General features: G+C 36.5%; 1 protein-coding gene across 1 annotated transcript in view; it reads right to left on the bottom strand.

The window, feature by feature from the left end:
* Positions 1-2,640: 2,640 nt before the first annotated feature.
* The window catches only part of LOC139734325 (uncharacterized), a 108,159-nt gene continuing 91,391 nt past the window's right edge, over positions 2,641-19,408 (bottom strand). The window contains exons 12-14 of the mRNA XM_071645120.1: positions 12,425-12,700; positions 9,036-9,376; positions 2,641-3,020 (exon numbers count right to left, since the gene is read on the bottom strand). The gene's annotated coding sequence lies outside the window, so the exon portion shown is untranslated. The remainder of the gene's footprint in view (positions 3,021-9,035; positions 9,377-12,424; positions 12,701-19,408) is intronic.

The raw sequence follows: 19,408 nt of genomic DNA, 5'->3' as shown, positions 1-19,408 counted from the left end.
TGACATACATTTAAAAGCAATATCATGACCATAATAGCCACAGGCAATGCAGATAGTCACATTAATGCTAAGCAATCATAGACCGTTACAACCACTGTAAAAATGCTAATTAATTTATACTTGAAGGTGAAAGGAATAGTCAGGTACAGGTTGACCATCTATAAGCATGCATTACCAAGAATAAAAAAGCATTGGTGATTTCAATGTCATTTGACCAATACTATTAGGACATTAGTATAAATGTACATGCATATGAATCTGCTTTGAGAACTCTCTAACTGTTGATGAAGAAACACAGAAGTGATTCTTCAATTTTCAAAGAGACAACTTGATGTGTGAAATCATGACATGATATCACACATTTGGCTAGTCTTTTGTACCAAACAAAACAGAAAACACAGTCAGAATGGGTTGCTACCATCCATCTTTATATGGGTTTTGTTTGCATGATTTATGAACTATGACAGCTGCAGACTGCCGTGCACACTGATACTTTGTGATCCATGAAGGTTGCATGGAGCATGCATGGAGGAACTGCTTGGCAACCGCTTGACTATTGGCAAGTGATTGATTGTTTATTATGCACAAAACGGTTACTTATTGAAAGCAACTGCTCAAGGAATACCCACAACAACTTTAGAGCTGTTAGAGATAATAGAGACTGACTGCCAACAGATTTAGGACACACACACACACACACAAATCTGACAGGTTTCACCATACAGTGATTTTGATACTGCAGCAAAAACCTCCAGTTGACAATCTATATTGCTTTAACAAGTTCATGTATATTGCTTTTAATAGCAAACAGATCAATGAATTTGCCTTCATCTTAAAAAGGATAGTGTAATAGTTTCATTTCCCACAACAACTTTAGAGCTGTTAAGCTGGTATCTCACTGAGCGGCGAACGTTTGCGAACGTAGCGAATTTGAGATTCGCCAACTTTTCTGACGAATGTTTGCGAAAAATCAAAGTTCGCTTCTGCCATTAGCGACAGTTAGCGACTTTTAGCGATGTTTAGCGACAATTAGCAACACTTTAGCGAATGTTTGCGAAAGTGTTTGCGAACACAGGTGGCGATTATTAGCGAATGTTAGCAAATGTCAGCGACAATTTTGCAAACGTTAGCGACAATTTTGCAAATGTTAGCGACAGTTTTGCAAATATTAGCAACTGTTTGCAAATCCTTTGCGACAATTTTGCGAATGTTCTTGGACCTAGAAAAGAACCAGGCGATTGTGTATAGTAAGACCCATAAAACGACATAAAACCTTCCACTGAATTCAGATCTCTTGTGACAACCGTTCAAGATGGATTTCCAGGATATGGAAATAAATTTCTGCCAAGAAGAGGCTCAAGGTGTTGCTATCCTTGAAGAGCTGCTTTGTCAGGCTGCTACTACAGCTATTCTCTCTAAAAAAGAAAGAGTGAAAATGTTCACTCTTGAAGAAGTGAATAACAGAAAAGAGTTAGTTTCAAGTGAAATTAGAGTGATTTTGGACTGAAAATGTTCATTTTCACTCATTTTGGAGTGACTTCAGGGATCACTCCAAGATTTTCGAGTGATCCTGAGGTCACTCCAAAATGAGTGAAAATAGATATTTTCACTCAAAATTCACTCCAATTTCACTCAAAACTCACTCTTTTCTGTAATTCACTCCTTCAAGAGTGAACATTTTCACTCTTTCTTTTTTAGAGAGTTGTGCAGCATAAGAGAAATAAAATAAAGAAAAACAAGAAAGGAAGAAGAAAAGAAAGAGAGTCAGAGAGTGCTTGTTGCAGAGGACAGACTTAAGTCAATATGAAAAGCTTTTGAAGCAATTACAATCATGATGGAGATGTCAAGAGCTTCAAGAACTTTCTTAGAGAGGAACCTTGTCTGTTTCAGAAGCTTTTATATAGGAACCATGTGGTTACTTGTTCGCTAGCAGTGGCGAATCCTATAAAAACGTTAGCGACACCGTATTACGACCGTTTGCGAATTCTTACGAATGTTTTGCGAATGTTTGCGAATGTTTGCAACTGTTAGCGAAAATACAAATTCGCAAAGGTTCGCAAAGAAATTTTGAACATGTTCAAAATTTCTTTGCGACAAGAAAAACTGTTTGCGACAATAAAAACCGTTTGCGAACTTTCTTGCGAATGTTAACGAACCTTTTGCAACCGTTTACGAACCCTGGCGAATTCCCAAATTCGCTACGTTCGCAAACGTTCGCCGCTCAGTGAGATACCCCCTTTAGAGATAATAGAGACTGACTGCCAACAGATTTAGGACACACACACACACACACACAAATCTGACAGGTTTCACCATACAGTGATTTTGATACTGCAGCAAAAACCTCCAGTTGACAATCTATATTGCTTTAACAAGTTCATGTATATTGCTTTTAATAGCAAACAGATCAATGAATTTGCCTTCATCTTATTAAAAAGGATAGTGTAATAGTTTCATTTCCATGTTACTTTGAGGTATAATGCTATTCATAAGACATACATAATAATCTAATGATTTTAATGTAAATAATCTTTGACACTGTCAGACAGAATATGACACCACAGTGGGAGGGGAACGACAATAAGGAAAATACTTTACTTACAAAGTAGTTATGATCTTATATGGATTGTATGGCATAGCTTTATGCAGTAAGCAATAGGAATATTTGACTTGCAACCACAAAACAACATCATACATCACAATGAGAAGTGTTATTGTAGACGGCTGAAACAAGCTGGGTGCATCTGACTTGTGTATAATTTCAACCATGTTTTAGAATGTTAAGCACAGGCATATGAAAATTTTGGAAATATATGAATCACACTTTTTGTCATATTCTGATGGTCCTTCACTGTTTGCCTTCAAGTATCGTACAGAACATAAAGTCAAATATGTCTGCTTACCAACGACCTGAAAGTCTGCTTCCTTTTCCCACCAAGATTCGCAATAACAGATTGCTGGATTAGTTTAATCATGAGATTTTCCAGTTCAAAGTCTAGAAGATATCTGGACTTTATCTTCTGAAACATAAAGACATGACATTTGTTAGCACTAACATAATTTGAACTTATGAAATGTGACCATTGTTTGATTTTCATATTTTACACAGAAAGAAAAGCATCATGGCAGATGCATATGAATTCCACCAATAAAAAGAAAAACTAATTTCAGTCACCCCCACTGTGAAAATCAACGAGGTTTTAACAAAATATCAAATACAAGGTATATGAGGACATAAAAAAGACAAGACAATCACAAGTACTCAGTATATTGTTGCAGGCTAACTTTCCCCCGACATTCACATGCACACATCATACATAAAAATCACAAACAATTGCAACATGTTACAACATGATAATGATGATCCACTAGTTTGACATCTTACTTTTTTTGCATTGATTTTTGCCAATCACATTAACTAGTAAAAGGGCCTTTCTCATGCTCACCGGAGTATTGCAGGCATTGGCATAAATTCTGAGGGGATAAAGGGATGCATCCCAACCCATCCCCTATTCTTGGAGGAAGGAAGGATCGATGACTGTACACCCCCCCCCCCCTTGAAATTAAAACGAGAGAACAGAATGAGAAGTAATGCAAAATAATTGTCATAATGTCAGCATAAATTTTTGATGTTCACATGCCCACAAATGAATGCAAAAGTTACCAGTGTTCTGTCTTTTATCATTTCTAATTTTTTCAAGAAGTTCGTTGCTTCGCGAGCTCGCAAATAGAAATATTAGCATGAAGTATGGTTTAGATATTGAAAATGAGGAACACCTTGTAACAATACCTGCTTCATGGTATGACTTTGTATCATCTGCAAACTACCAACAGGAAAAAATGCTTCAATTAACCACACCCCCCCCCCATTTCAAATGAACAATACTGTAATATTTCATGACAAAAGTGCACAATTTCTATGAATTTCAAGTCTGAAAATGCAAATTTTCCTTCAGGAATCCCCCTCCCAACCCCCTCCCCCCCCCCCAACATTTCCCTGCAAGTCATTTTTTTTTTCACTTTTGTGATTTTTCTTACTCTCTGGACAGAAATAAGATAAAATATTTCACTAGAAGTATGCACCACATCTCTGAATTTTGGGTCTCCAAATGCAAAATATCCCTATATGGCATATTCCCCCCCCCCCCCAGTTTAGTTTTCTGAATATGTGACCCTGCATCACAAAACCAACAAAAAGTCGCCAGACAACGTTTTTGGTTAAGGGCAGATTTTGAAAGAGCAGGCTGTAAGCTTTGATTTGATGTATAATTTAATTCATATTGACTGGGACCTCCTAACCTCATTGAAATATTGGAAAGAAAGCACACACTTGGGAAAGTGTAAACTGAGAAAAGAGGCTCTGAAGTACAGGGTCTATTCAAGCGCTTAATCTTTACCTAGATGTTCTAGCTGTGCGATGAATGGGACAAAAAACAACAACAACAACCATGTAAACCACTGTAGAGACAACAATTAATGGATTATCAGTAACTTGATACTGAGCATGCTCTATTAACACATTCTGTAGATGATTAATGCCAACTTTCAAAGCAGTAGCATTATAATTTCTAAAGTTATTAGAGTTGAAAGTGAAGAGTGTGCAAGGGATTTTCAAGAATTGAAAAGGGACTGCTAAGAAATACCTGATCACACTTCTCTAAATAAAAGGGGTTGTAGAAAAATGACTGAAAATATACATTCCCATTCCTATTATGATCCCAAACTGAATCATTAATGCAGAAAAGGACAGCTTTTTCAGATATGAAAAACCCATGATTGACTTGGTTGACCAATATTACCTTTTAAAGTCGTCACATAAAATCAAACGGTGCTACTTTTTGTTGGTTATGTGATGCATGATCGCAACTTTCTTTACATATTTCATGGGGGGAAAAAATGATATTTCAATAAATGGTGTACCTGGGGGTGTTTTATCAATAATGTAGTAAAATCTGTGGTTTTGATTGGTTGAGACGCTCTTGTCACTGACTGTTATACTATGGTAATTGTCAGTGATCGACAACTTTCATGAAATGGTGCCCTAAACTCTGAACTGCCAAGTCTGAGAATGCCAATGTCTCCCTTGTGTAGAAAGGGGCTGCACCTCCCCTCCCCCATCTTCCCAAATATTAGCTAATTCATATTTTTCCCCATAAACAAAACATTTAATAAAAAAGGCACCTTTTCTTTAAATTTCAAATCTGAAAATGCAAAATCTTCCTTGTGTGTGTGTGTGTGTGTATGTGTGTGTGGAGGGGGGGGGGGGACTATCTCTCCTCCCTCACCTTCTACCTGCACATTTATGAATGTTTCTTTAAGGATACTTTTTGTAATATAAACAGAATCAATATTTCACCTAAAGTGTGCACTAAATCTGTTATTTGCAGCTCTGAAAAAGCAAAATCTCCTTCCTGTTGGAGGTTCCCTCTCCTACACTACATGCCCCCCTCCCCCTTAACCCAGTCGCTCCGCTCCTTCGCACATTATCTCCCAAGTTTTGCCCCCCCCCCCCCATCATAAAAAGCACATCTATACCCGTGAGGATAATTATTGTAATTTACTTAGGTCCTAATTCAGGAAAATTCAGAAAACTTATAGAAGGAACTACATTGTAGCTATTACATGTAGGCCTTTACGAATTACAGTTGAACCTCTCGTATCCGGACAAGTCGGGACCGGGGCTCATCCGGATAAGGGATTTGGCCGGATACGGGAGACTCAATGCTTTATACATGTACATATACATACACATGTACTGATGTAGCCCACTGTAGTACTACATGTAGTAATGTGTATACTGCAACCTTTTCATTGTTACACTCATAACAGACCCCAAAATAGAGGTTCGTGTTTGCAAGAATGAAATCATTAGGTGATCCGAGACTCCTCTCGGATCACCTTCTGTATCTGTACTGATTCTTTGTTCTTCTTCTTCTTCTTTTTCTTCTTCTTTATTTCTCCGCAAAAGTTGTGTAGGGATTAGCTCTGAAAGTGCATTGCCTGTGAATGTCAAACTTATACCATATATGTATCGTGTCCCAAGGACGACAATCGAACTAAAATCAAAGTGATCAGTCGACCTTGACGTCACTATGACGTCATTACATGAAAACACATTCTCATTCATATCTCATTAATGGAATAGAATTTCTCAATGAAATTTGCGTCACATATATTTCAAGTCAAGTGCATTCTACTCATATTCTCAAAATTCATATTTACGCTTAAGACGCGCGCGTACGCGCGTGTTTAAATATTTGTATGCTCCAATCGAGCTCAAATTTTTTTGCATACGTTTCAGACCAATTGGAGCATTTTTTGAAAAATTTAAAAAATTGGACGGACGCGTACGCGCGCGCACATATACGCATGCACAGCTCATATGCAATAGATATTTCCCGTTTTTTTGCTTGAATCGGATGTCTGAAATGTCAAGGAATATTTCTACCAAGTCTCAAGTCAATCCGACTCAATATGACGTCATACGGGCCCGTCAAAGTTGAAATTCCGCGCGCGCGTCAATGGCGATATACAGTGCAACAATGCCAAAAAACCGCCAATTTTAAATCCGATTTTACTCGTCAGGATGGACGGTGACCCCCCATTTTCTTTACATATTCTGAAAGCTGATGAGTTGTACATGTCATTTCATGGGTTGGTGATATTGAAAAAATGATTAAAAGATATCAAATTTCTTAATAAAATAAAAAAAGTAAATTTTCAAAATGACGTCATCAAATTTCAAGTTCACTCGAGCGTATCTCACTTATCCTTAGCCAATTTTCACCGAAATTTCAATATGTTGTAGCTTATTAAATGGTCTTTCATAAATAAGATTACACATGTTTGATTGGATGACGGCATCACCTCGTAAAAATGGATTGAAAGTAACCTCGTCAAATTTGACCAGTTTACGTGTTATCTCTATGGGAGTGGAGTTTTTTTGGAAATGAAAATTGACATGACTATCTTTATTGAGCATTAGCTCACTTACGCTTCAGTTAATTTCTCCCAGATTTCAATATGTTGTAGCTGAGACTTTGGGCTATCGTAAGTGTGCCCTCCGTTTTTTCATACAACGTTGGCATCACATCGAAAAACTTGGTTGAAATTAAAGCTTATCTTCGATGTATTGAGATATTTCTTTCTTTCTGCAACTTTCTTTGTAATAACTCAAGAAAAACAGCAGCTATCACCCCCATATTTTGCACATGTTTAGTTCATGTCACGTACATTATTTCATAAAATAACAAGTACTTGATCGGACACCATCTTGGGTATGTAAATTAGGGTCAAAGGTCATAAATGTTTCATCCTGTATCTTGGTGAATACAACTTCTATCTCTCCCATATTTTGCACACGCAAAGACCATGTTACAAGAATCATTTCACAAAATAACTACTTTTTGCTCAGATGCCATCTTGTCTGTGCAAAGTGGGGTCAAAGGTCATATAGTACTTCTTTCTGTATCTTCGTTATGACGTGTTATCTCTATGGGAGTGCAGTTTTATCTGCAAATAACAATTGACATGACTATCTTTTTCGAGCACTGGCTCATTTATGCTCTAGTGAATTTCTCCCAGATTTTAATATGTAGTAGCTGAGACTTTGGGCTATCGTAATGTACCCTTCGTTTTTTCATACAATGTCAGAATCACGTTAAAAACTTGGTTGAATTCAAAGCTTATCTTCTTTGTATTGAGATATTTCTTTCTGCATATTTCCTTGCAATAACTGAAGAAAAACAGAACCTATCACCCCCAAATTTTGCACATGTTTAGTTCATGTCACGTACATTATTTACTAAAATAACAACTTCTTGATCGGACACCATCTTGAGTATGTGAATTAGGGTCAAAGGTCATAAATGTTTCATCCTGTATCTTAGTGAATACATGTCCTATCTCTCCCATATTTTGCACACGCAAAGGCCATGTTACAAGAATGATTTTACAAAATAACAACTTTTTGCTCAGATGCCATCTTGAGTGTGCAAAGTGGGGTCAAAGGTCAAATATACTTCATTCTCTATCTTCATTAGTGTATACGGAATTCGTTACCAAAGATGGCAAGGCTGACTCCCTTTTCTAAATGAGAATCCAACCATCACACGGCCAATGTCTCCTCAACACACATGAAACCGGTATGGTCATGCCTATTGGGATCAGGAGGCAAATCATTGATTTTCGAATAGATCGGATCACCTAATTTGTCAGTGTTGACAAATTCTAAGTCTAGTTTTCTTTTATAAATTCTTGGGATGATTTACGTAAATAATTATTAAGAAATGTATCAAGTAGATCTTGAAAATAAACTATACTCGGCAAAGTCGACTGTAGTTCGCCATTGTTAGATTGAGTTGGGAATCCCCCTTTCCTCCCGTAATTATAAAAAAAAAAAAAAAATCACGGCGAGATTGCGTCCGTATAATAGAGAGATTCGGATAAAGGGAGGCCGGATAAGAGAGGTTCAAATGTATACAGAAATGAATATCGACATTACAATTTCAATCATTTCATTTCAGTTCATTGGGTATGTACACATTGTACATGTGTGTGTATTTTTGGGCATGTAAAGTTCGTGTCAGTATGTGATGACTATTTCCATCCCCCGCCCCCAGGCAGACTTATGCCAATGATTGCCAGGGGAGATTGTTATATAATGATAAACAGTGATATCAATGAGAGTTGAAATTTGAAGGCTGATTTGAGGACAAAATGATAAGAAAGATAATCTTTAACTGCAGTGAGAAAATGTGGCATTCATAATGCCCATGTAGTTGACCATCTCTTCCCAGTTACAGCGTCATTCTACAGTTCATAACTTTGCATCGTTAGATAAATGACATAATCTCTATACAGAGGACACTGGTGGAAAAAGACCGGTGTATTTTATTAGGCAACTGGGAAATGATGTACTCTGTCAAACTGATCTTGGTTTGTTGGGTCAAAGGTTACCCATCCAGATTTCAACACAACAAGAGTTATGTAGGCAGTGATATAAACAAGGTATGTACAGCTGTACATATGGTCACCTTCTTTGTAGATGTACTCTGAACTTCGGCTTCGCTTTTAGATGATCCATATCACTGGCTGCACTTGCATCACACTGTACACTTGTTCCCTCAGTAGGTGGGATGATAGGGAGTGAATCAGTGTCTGCTGGATTGTCTGGATTGTCTGCTGGTATCGCACTGACACTTTGATCGGTCTCTGGATTATCCTCCAAAGTCATTAGATTGGCCACATCTAATGATGCCTGTATGTTGCATGTCACCTTTTGTCGTGCCTTATAATAACTCTGTTGGACGGGTACTCCATGGCACATGAAATTAGCCAGTCGCTCCCTCTTACGTGGTGACAGGTCTTCATGTGCCTGACAGATTCAGCAAATAAACAGATGTGAAAAGACTAATACTAGTTAGCAATATAGAGAATATGATGGAGGAACATTTAAACATGCAGGTAATGTGATACAAATCTGCCACTACATATTATACATCAGCAGGGTTACTGGATCACCCAGGTAAGAAGTCAAAGGATTTAAGATTTCATCTTTTAAAATCTATACCTCTGTCTACGTGATAAATCTTATGAACGAAAACTTAATGTAAAATGTAAATGATTGACTATTTAACTGTTCATTTTCCATGGTGGAAACCCCTGTGTGCCACATTATTCTGAGACATGAAAGCTGGTATCTCACTGAGCGACGAACGTTTGCAAACGTAGCGAATTTGAGATTTGCCAACATTCATGCCGTCAATCCCTCGTTTGAGGCGAGACCCCACTTCCACGAAGCTGATGGGGTGCTATACCTCCCTAAAGAAGTTGGGAGTCGCAGTATTTGTCCATTGCAAATTAACTTTCTGCTCAGGCGTGACAAACCTGGAGGCCAAGCCAGGGTTTAATGACTCCAGCAGCTAAGGTATTACGTAAGAGCATGATAAGGATATCTGCCTGCCTGTGGCAGACCATTCAAAGTGAACTCAATTTTCTCTATCCTTTCTAAAGTTTTCAATCTTATATTCTATTGAGAAATTCTATGGTCATCCATTTTACATTTCGAACGAAAAAAATTGACCCATAAATAACGAAAATACAGGAATAAGAAGGAAAGCATTGTAGAAGTTTGTCAACACACACACACACCATGGAGCTACATAGCACATGCCAAAACCAAAACAATCTCCTCCTCTCAATTGTGACGTTATAAAATGGTTAGATCACTCATTTGCATATATCCATATCCACTGTACAAGAACTGTCCGGCAGAAATTAGCAAAAATTTATAATGTCATAACTTCCTTATTTTTCATCTGATTTCATTCAAATTTTTACCACTGAATTCAGAAGATTTTACTCATTATGAGACTAACTTTTTGACCGGATTTGATTTTCTCTTGAAAGCATGTATTTACCACATGCTATATAAAGAGTCAATGACACCTTATTTTCAAAAGTCCGAAACTGTGTCAGCGGAGATTACCTCTTCAAAACTTTTCCCCATTCTGTTGTCTTGTTCCCTCTCTCCTTACATGTAGCCGGGTATCCACAAAGTTTTGGCCCTCCCAAACACGGAACATTTAAAGTATATCAACTGTGCCTAAGGACACACGTTTGGCATGTTTTTATGTTTTTTTTCAAAAAGTCCCTAATATATTGTTTGGCAGGGGGTAGGCTCCTCCCACACCCTCCTTCATTCTGTCTCTTCACTCCCTCATGAAAATATCCTCTAAGTTTTGCGCCATCTTAATCCTGAAAATGGTATTTGACTTGCCAATAATCTCCCCCCCCCCCCAAAAAAAAAAATCATAAATAATATGCTTCATGTGACTATTTTCAAGATCTCCCTACCATGGGAGGAGGTTAATGTTGGTCCAACTACTGTATACGCTATAATTTTCGCGTACATAAATTTTCGCGAATTGCCGCTGTCACACATTTTCGCGAGTGGTTAAATTCGCGATTGGGGGACCAGAGAAAATATGAAGTGGCAAAGAAAGTGTGAATTTTCAACTTACTAGCATATAAGAATGATACTAGTTATACACTGCATGAAAAAGACTTGCCAAACTCTGCGAACTAGTAAGTTAGAATTCAACATTTTTGAAGTGGTTAAGTCCATCGCGCTAGATTTCTGATGAGTGGTCTCCTTGCGATAATGAATTGGCTCTCTACAGTATTCGTAAGTAGACATGGACGTGCGTAAACAAGCTTAGCCAGTATGGTCTGTTCGGTAAGCCGTGACATGGTATTCTAGTACTGAAATGTTCGTATCATCAAGGCAAGGGATTCATTTTGGAAGGTAATATTTTCGCGTGTTGTTAATTTCGCGAATAGCTCCCGACTCGCAAAATTCGCGAAAATAAAACCCCTGCGAAATATATAGCGTATACAGTACTCTTCTTGGTACGTTGTATGGCACTTGTACCCCTTTCAGTAACTCATGTATTTCTGGCCAGCTCCTGGCCCAAGCTAATTTGGCCCGTTCCAAGCAGTAAAAATTGCGTTCAGTAACTAGCAGAGCCGCGCTACTTTTACGATGACTATTCACGAAACTCGGCCATGTACAGGATAACTGTCATGGTAACTGAACACGCTATTATACAGAGCGGAAGTGCTCCGTATACAGATGTACGGCCAGGGAATCGTGACCTTTGACAGTGCAAGGAATTTTGGCCAGGGCCAGGCGCTGCCATCGTTCATAAATGCTTTGGTCGGCGCCTGGCGCGGGCCTGGCGCTAGCCTGGTGCTGATAAAAGCAGTGCCAAAATAGTCCGCTCCTGGCACAGGCCACTTTGGCCTGACCCATTCATAAACTCAAAATTTTACGACTTAGCTCGGGCCTGGCGCTAGCCAGGGAGTTACTGGAAGGGGTATTACTCTTTCAAAGTTAAGATATCCTCAAAATTTTGCCCCATCCCATCCTTACTTCTGAAGATGGATCGATTCCTCTGCTGTCACTTGAGATCTTGATGTATACAAGCAAGTGAGAATGTTTGGTGGCAAGACTTCCATTTTAGACTGGAAAGCTGTGTATTTCTGTTGTTGAGTCAAATTAATACTGTTATCAAGTCAGTCCATCCACAGATTGTAATCATAGTGCGTGTTGTGATATGGATGCGACTGCATCTCGCTTTTCTAAAGGCTTTCTCGTTTCAGTTGCTTGCATGTTTTCTACTACTGTTTTACCCCTGACTTTAGCAAGTACAAAGAAAATAGATGACATGATAAAGGCCAAAAGGTGTAGGATGTACATAGTCCGTAACCATTAGACCCTCAGTGTTTCCTGTGGGACCATCCCCTTTATTAAAAAAAACCCAACAACAACAAAATCCAGGTTACACTGATGCTCTGCTATGATATGAATAACATATAACTTAAAGTGTTATAAACCAACGTATAGTTGAGCATGACTTACCATGGTCACAACTGTCTTCCTAATGTTAGTTGGCAGCATCTTCTCTGATGCTAAGCCCAACATTTTTCCTCTTCTTCCGAGGGTCTGTCCTAACTTGGTCATTTTCGTTCCTGTGTTGCTAAGGAAGAAAGGGCTGTCTTTTCCCTCACTCTCAAACGAGTATCCAGGGGTTAGGGGTCTTCCTTTTTCCCTGTAGATGGTCATCCATCTCCAGAGCGCTGAATGAATCACAAGATTGACATCACCAAATTTTCGCCTTGTCTTGTGCTCCCTAATCTGGGAGATAAAAAACAGAATCAGTTGCTTCGATAGGGAGAAAATCCTACATGTTTAATAGTATCTTCCTGAATTACCTGTGATTCATGTTATTCATTTTGCATATGGCCATTTTTACAATCAGTGGTGTAAAACACGGTTTTGGCACTAATTGGTGTATAACTTTCTTATACACTGACAGGTATGCATTATTTTTTCTTATAAACTTAACACCCACAGTGTCTACCTTGGGTACCTTAATGAACTTTCCTCTCTTTTTCTTTCAGATGTGGCATGCACTTACATGCTTGAAATCCAACACTTTTGGTGTATGCACTCTGACATGGTTTTTTTGTCGGACCTAGCATATTAAATTGTTTATTCCTTTTCATTATTTTTGTTGTTGTGGTGATAGACAGGTATCCAACATTAAGAACTATTATGTTTACCAGATTTTGCTTTGTCTTCTTTAAAGACTGAAATTGTCCAAACTTTATATTTCGGAGGTGACATTTTCCGTTAACAATTAACCCCTCTTTTGAGTTAGCTCTTGCTCACAATTATAAAATTCAACTTTGCTAATTTCCATCAAAACAGAATAGTAATCAATCTGACTTAACTTCGATCCAAAGATTATTTGATTCAAATAGCTTATTATTTTTTGGTGAGTGTTTATAAATTTATGCAACTTTTACGTTAACTTTCCTGTCACCTCCGAGACAACAGATTTATGTATTTGATTTTTTTATTCTTGACATCAGTTATACATTACATTTACAAAAATGTAACATATCCCCTCACATTATCTCTGAAGGAAGGTAGTAGAAATATAGCCTGTTGTTTTCATTTCGGAGCAATTTACAATTTTCCGTTAACACTTGTCACCTCCGAAACAATCGTCACCTCCGAAACAACAAGCGTACTGTATTATATTTGATAATTTCTCGAAGACAAAGCAATTTTGTTTGATTCTGTCCAATTGACAGGAATCTCTTTTGGATGAAAATAGTAATATGGCAACAGGAAGTGAGAATTTTCTAGAGATTAATAAAAAATCTAATAAAAACTAAGAATTACTGTTTCGGAGGTGACAAAACACTGTTAACAAGAGTTTTTGCTCATTTCTATTGAAGAGAAACCATATCATGTACACCAATGGTTTCATTTATTTTAGTAACATAAGTCTCAAAGTGGAGAAATCAACTAACACACTCTCACTCTTATTTTTATTACTATACTGTACGTTTTAGGGCAAATTTACATTTTTTCACTTTTTTAACAAAGAGAATGCACAAAATACACCCATCTGTTGTATATATAATATTGTAATCAAGATCAATTCTCCTGCTTTAGTTAAGTAAACATATGCTTTCATCTTAGAAGCTTATTTCCAATTTAAGCAATTTAGTTGTGAAGATTTACCAATCACAGCTTTCCATGTAGGTTGCTTTTTCTTGTGTTTCGGAGGTGACATTGTTTGTTAACGCCATATTGTTATGTGATAGTGAAAGGCAAGACTTCAGTTCCTTTTCACTATCTATTAACATTTTCAAATACATTTAATATCTACAAAATCATCACAATAGAAGTGACTTTTGTAGATATACCTAGCTCACCAGAATTCCCTTGATACCAAAGTGATACATGTGGCAGTTCATGCATGCCCTAGTCCACAATCTTAAAAAAAAAATCATAAAATAATCAAACTCCACAAAAAGGCCACATGCCTATAGCTGGTGAACAACTTGTTCTTGAATTCTTAGTTGTTGTTTTTCCATGTACAACGTGGTAATCATAAACAAAATTATGTGATTTTTTTTTATAAATATGACAATAATTATTACATTTTCCAAGTTGAACCAACTGTTTATGACATTGTATTTTTTAAGATTATTGAAGTTATGTGACAACTAAAGTGAACAGAGGAACAAGTCCCCAGGACTGGAAAGGGAAAGATCAAAAAAAAAAAAGATTTGTAGTTCTATCTCAATATAATTTTGATGACGTGTTTACCTTGTTTTGTTATTATGTTTTATCTTAGAATTTGGCTTTAAGTACTGGAATTTCAAGGAAAAGAAAATGGTTTCTTAAAGGACAAGTCCACCTTCATATACATGTGGATTGAGTGAATGCAACAACATTAGTAGAACACATCATTGAAAGTTTGGGAAATTGGACAATCCATTCAAAAGTTATGTTTTTTTAAGTATCTATGCAATCACTGCTGGATGAGACGACTACGACAGTGTATGATGTCACATGCATACAATGATATAAAGAAAATATAAGTGAATTTCACAAAACTTTACTTTTTGAAAAAAGTGCACATTTCTTCAACTTGCTGCTGATGTATGTTAGGGCAATATTATTCACCCTGCCTTCCAAAAGAGAAAAGTCAAGTGTTCTTTTGTTATGCAAGAAAAGTGAAAATATGTTTAATTTTCTTAATACTTTCTCTATATCCTTGTACACGTGTGACATCACAAGCTATAGAAGTCTTCTCATTCAGCTTTGACTGAGCAGAAACTTCAAAAATTCATAACTCTGGAACAGATTGCCTTATTTTCCTCAAACTCACACTGATGTGTTTTACTAATATTGCTGTATTTACTCAACCCTCGTGTCTATTGAGGTGAACTTGTCCTTTTTCGGTCCCTTATAGGGTTATTTGAGACCAGTTTGTGTCCGGGACCTTCTGAGAAGTTGATGGGTAAAATTACTTAACAAAAGAAAAAAAATCCCCATAAGTTCACACACAAGCATTATGCTGCTCTCATCAGCTGGGAAACACAAACTGTTGTCTGAACCAAACTGTAAAAACTTGCTAAAGATTAGTATGAATTACAATCTAAAACAAAATATAAGCTGGTATCCACTATCATGAAAGAGAATAACTAAACAAAATAACAAGTAAGAACTGAAAGAAAGAGCTTATATTTGAAAATTAAAGCCATGAGGAAAGACATAAATGTTCACAATATATTAGTTAACACGGTGCCTAAGAAGTTGGGTTGTCTCTGTGTTGTGTCACCTCCAAAACAATAAAATGATTTTTTCTTATCTTATACTTTTTACTCTCAAAAGTGACTAATACATATGATTTGCTGGTAATTTTCAAGCAATTCAGAAAGATATATAAAATACATTTTAGTAATGTCAATAGTTTAAATGCATCTGGTATTATAGAAAATTTATCCCAGATGAACCAAACATCTTTCACCAGTATTATAACATTTGTATGGTGGCTATCAAGAATGATGAAGAATTCATGAACATCCTTGAATTAATATATTTTTAATACTATGTGCAAACAAAAACATTAATACAAGTCAAATAAGAATTTTTGCTGTTGGCATTCATAACCTATGTCCCCACCAAAAAATTACAATGGTACCCTCCGCAACGATAACTTTAAAGATAGTGAATCAATCTAAAATACAATTTGAGGGATTGAAAATATAACTCATTGCCCCACCACCTTACAGAAAACCCCATTCAATTTGCTTCAGAGGTCTAAGAGAAATGAGAATTTTTGTAGAGCATGTCAGGCAATCCACTTCCCTCCAAGTTCTGTATATTGTGTTTACACATTAATATGCAGTTCCAAGAGCATCCAAGTGCTAAACTTGGAAGAATCAGACTCCTGACATCCTTTATAACAATCCACATTTCTTTGAGACCACTTAACCAAATTGACTGGGGCTTTCTGCAAAATAGAGCTAAGATGTTATAATTTAAGGCCCCACAAGTAGATTTTAGCTGATTTAATCATGTTGGGTGCTATCAATGCCAAAGTCTAATTGTAATTTTTTTTTTTTTTTTTTGGGGGGGGGGGACATACACTATATGAATACTTGAACACAATGTTAACATTGAATGTCACCTCTGAAACAAAGTTATTCTTCCCTGGTGTTGTGGAATAAAATGTTCTGAGAGCAAAGAAACATTACTAAAATGATCTTACACCCTCATTTCAATTTAAGGTAGAAAATGGAATGCCATGTTTCTTCAGGTTACAATATCTAGCTTATGTCCGTCATATTCTTACTGTAAATGAATATTTCAACACAATGTTGACATTGAATGTCACCTCCGAAACGAAGTGATTCTTCCCTGGTGTTGTGGAATAAAACGTTCTGAGAGCAAAGAAACATTACTAAAATGATCTCACACCCTCATCTCAATTTAAGGTAGAAAATGGAATGCCATGTTTCTTCAGATTACAATATTTAGCTTAAAACCTTCGTCCAAATGGAAGGCAAACTACCGGTACCCATGCTAATTAATGAAGTGTAAAAAAAACACTTGTTCTGTGTGGTTTATCTGCTTGAAACAGGAGTTAATTTCTTGTTCTCGAGTTATATTTATTAAAAACATTGATAAAAAGAAGAAGTTTTGTGTTATTGTCACTTATTCTCAAAAAAACTGAGTGTTAATATTAATGTCACCTCCGAAACATCCATGTGTGAAAAATCCAAGATTTAAAGAAATGATTGGAATTTCATTTAACCTACATAGGAAGGTAGCCCTTCTTAAAGACTTGTTATAGTATACAATTTGTAGAGTTTGACCTGGCTTGCCCTCAAATAAATAGTTAACCCTAATCAGGCTGGGGGGGGGGGCGGAATCCGCCCCCCCCCCCGACGTTTCGCGCAATATCTTCGCAACGCGATAAGCTCGCGCCGCGATGTTTCATGACTTTTTTCTTTCAAGTATCGCGCAAATTTTGAGACCAAAATTGTTGCGCCCGCGCGTACTGTTTTGACGCGACGCCCGTTCGAAAAAAATTTGTCAACCCCAAAATTGCTCCAAAACATGATTTTGTGTACAAATCCAATGCAAATTGTGTTTTTTCAATTAATTCACATAAAAATTCATATCTTCACTTAGAATGGCCGAAATTAATTTATTTTAGCATAATAATGCTTCGAAAAATGGCTGTGACAAATTTTGGCCAAAAAACAAACAAAAACAAAAGGTCAAAAAACAGAAATACATAAGAAATTCACAAAAATAATAAAATACATAAGAAATTGATTTCAATACAGATTTTTTTTTATCCTATGTCTCAGAAGAATGATACAAGAAACATTTTAAAAAAGCAATTAGCTTTGTGATTTAGAGCCCAAAACTGATTTTATGCATAAATTACAATAATTAATTAATATAAAATATAAGAAAAATTTTTCGGAGAAAGCAACCATACATTTTGATAGAATACGTCGCGGACGTCGCCTGTGCCGATTTTCGTCGCGATCGCGCATTCCATAGGCGAGATCTGAAGGGGGACGGAATCCCCCCCCCCGATATAGCATAGCCAAAAAAGCCCAGCCTGATTAGGGTTAAAATCTTAAAAATTGCATGTCAATTGGTATTTTTACCCAAAATTTATAAATCTCATGTATTTTTTTTTAAATCACTTTATATTCAACCCCCAAATAGTTTTGATTCACAAACTATATATTGTTGTTAACCATGTAAACTTTGCATGGTGAAGTTTGACTACAGAGTTTTGTCATTATGGTGCAATTCATGAAAACAAAATTTTGCTTGAATTTACTTCAGGTGCCAGGGTTTTCCTTAAATTACACCAATAACTCTTCAGCTTTAAGGTCTGAAATGTTATTTTTTCAAAAATTTGAATACTTTCCAACAGGAATCAAACAGAATAATGAAAAAATATTTTGTTTGAAATTTTGACCCTCTGAGTACAAAAGTTACACCACTGATCGTAAAAAAGGCCATATTAATAGGAAAGGTTTTTTTTTCAAACTTTCAAAAAATATTGTATCATCTTACCTTGAAATTCAATAACACCCTATTTACTGGAGAATTATGATTTTGTGGGTTTTTTTAATCTATTTATGTACAAAAAATCAACATATTTCATACTGTTACATAAAGGTCCAGTAAAGAAAAATTTCTTTCCAAATGCACCGCTTAAAAATATGTTATGCTTGTGTGTACAGAAGGTCCAGATATATTCTATACTAAATGCACACAAAAACAATATATGAATATTCAATGAATACAAATACCATTTGAAAACTTCATCCTTCCTTAGAATATGTTTTCCCAAAGCCCAGTAGTAGCACTTAAGAACCCAAAAAGAGTTTAACACAGAAAAGACAGGCAATCATGCTACAGTATGTACACACTAAGCCTAAGCACTTTGCTAAGAATAGTATCATGTGACTGAGCTGAACTAGCTGAGAGGTAATGAAAACACTGTTACACATAAGATACATTGAACTTTGAAAACTTACTTCTCCCCCCCCCCCCCCACCACCATATGGAATGCCCACAGTTATCTTAAAATACATCAGTTTGATTTAAAAGGAAATATAATATCAGAAAAAGAAAGTAATTTCTGCAACCTGACCTATTCTTTACTGGAACCTGGTAAGGTAAACTCAAGGGTGTCTGCATCCATGGGCAAAATTCATGTTTATCTGTTTTTTTGCTGATCAACAAAATGACTTTGATTGAAGATTAGAATTTCTTCTATGGCTATGTGTCCTTTTTCTGTATCAAAACTGTGTGTATGTCTACTCTTCCTTTCTCAACAGTGCATGCTTTATTTACACTGTATCTCTTGTCTGATTGATATTCTACATTGGTTGAGGAGGCATGCTGCATTACCACATAAAAAGGAATACTGCTTGCCTGCTATCACACAGGCAAATTACCAACTTGTCGATTCTTTCTCAATAGGAATCTTGTCCAGGG

This window comes from Diadema antillarum, unplaced genomic scaffold, assembly GCF_040938485.1.
Source record: "Diadema antillarum isolate AM-2024a unplaced genomic scaffold, OU_Dant_1.0 seq00000523_RagTag, whole genome shotgun sequence".
Taxonomy (NCBI): domain Eukaryota; kingdom Metazoa; phylum Echinodermata; class Echinoidea; order Diadematoida; family Diadematidae; genus Diadema; species Diadema antillarum.
The sequence above is the reverse complement of the archived record's forward strand: the minus strand, read 5'-3'. Positions and strand labels throughout refer to the sequence as shown.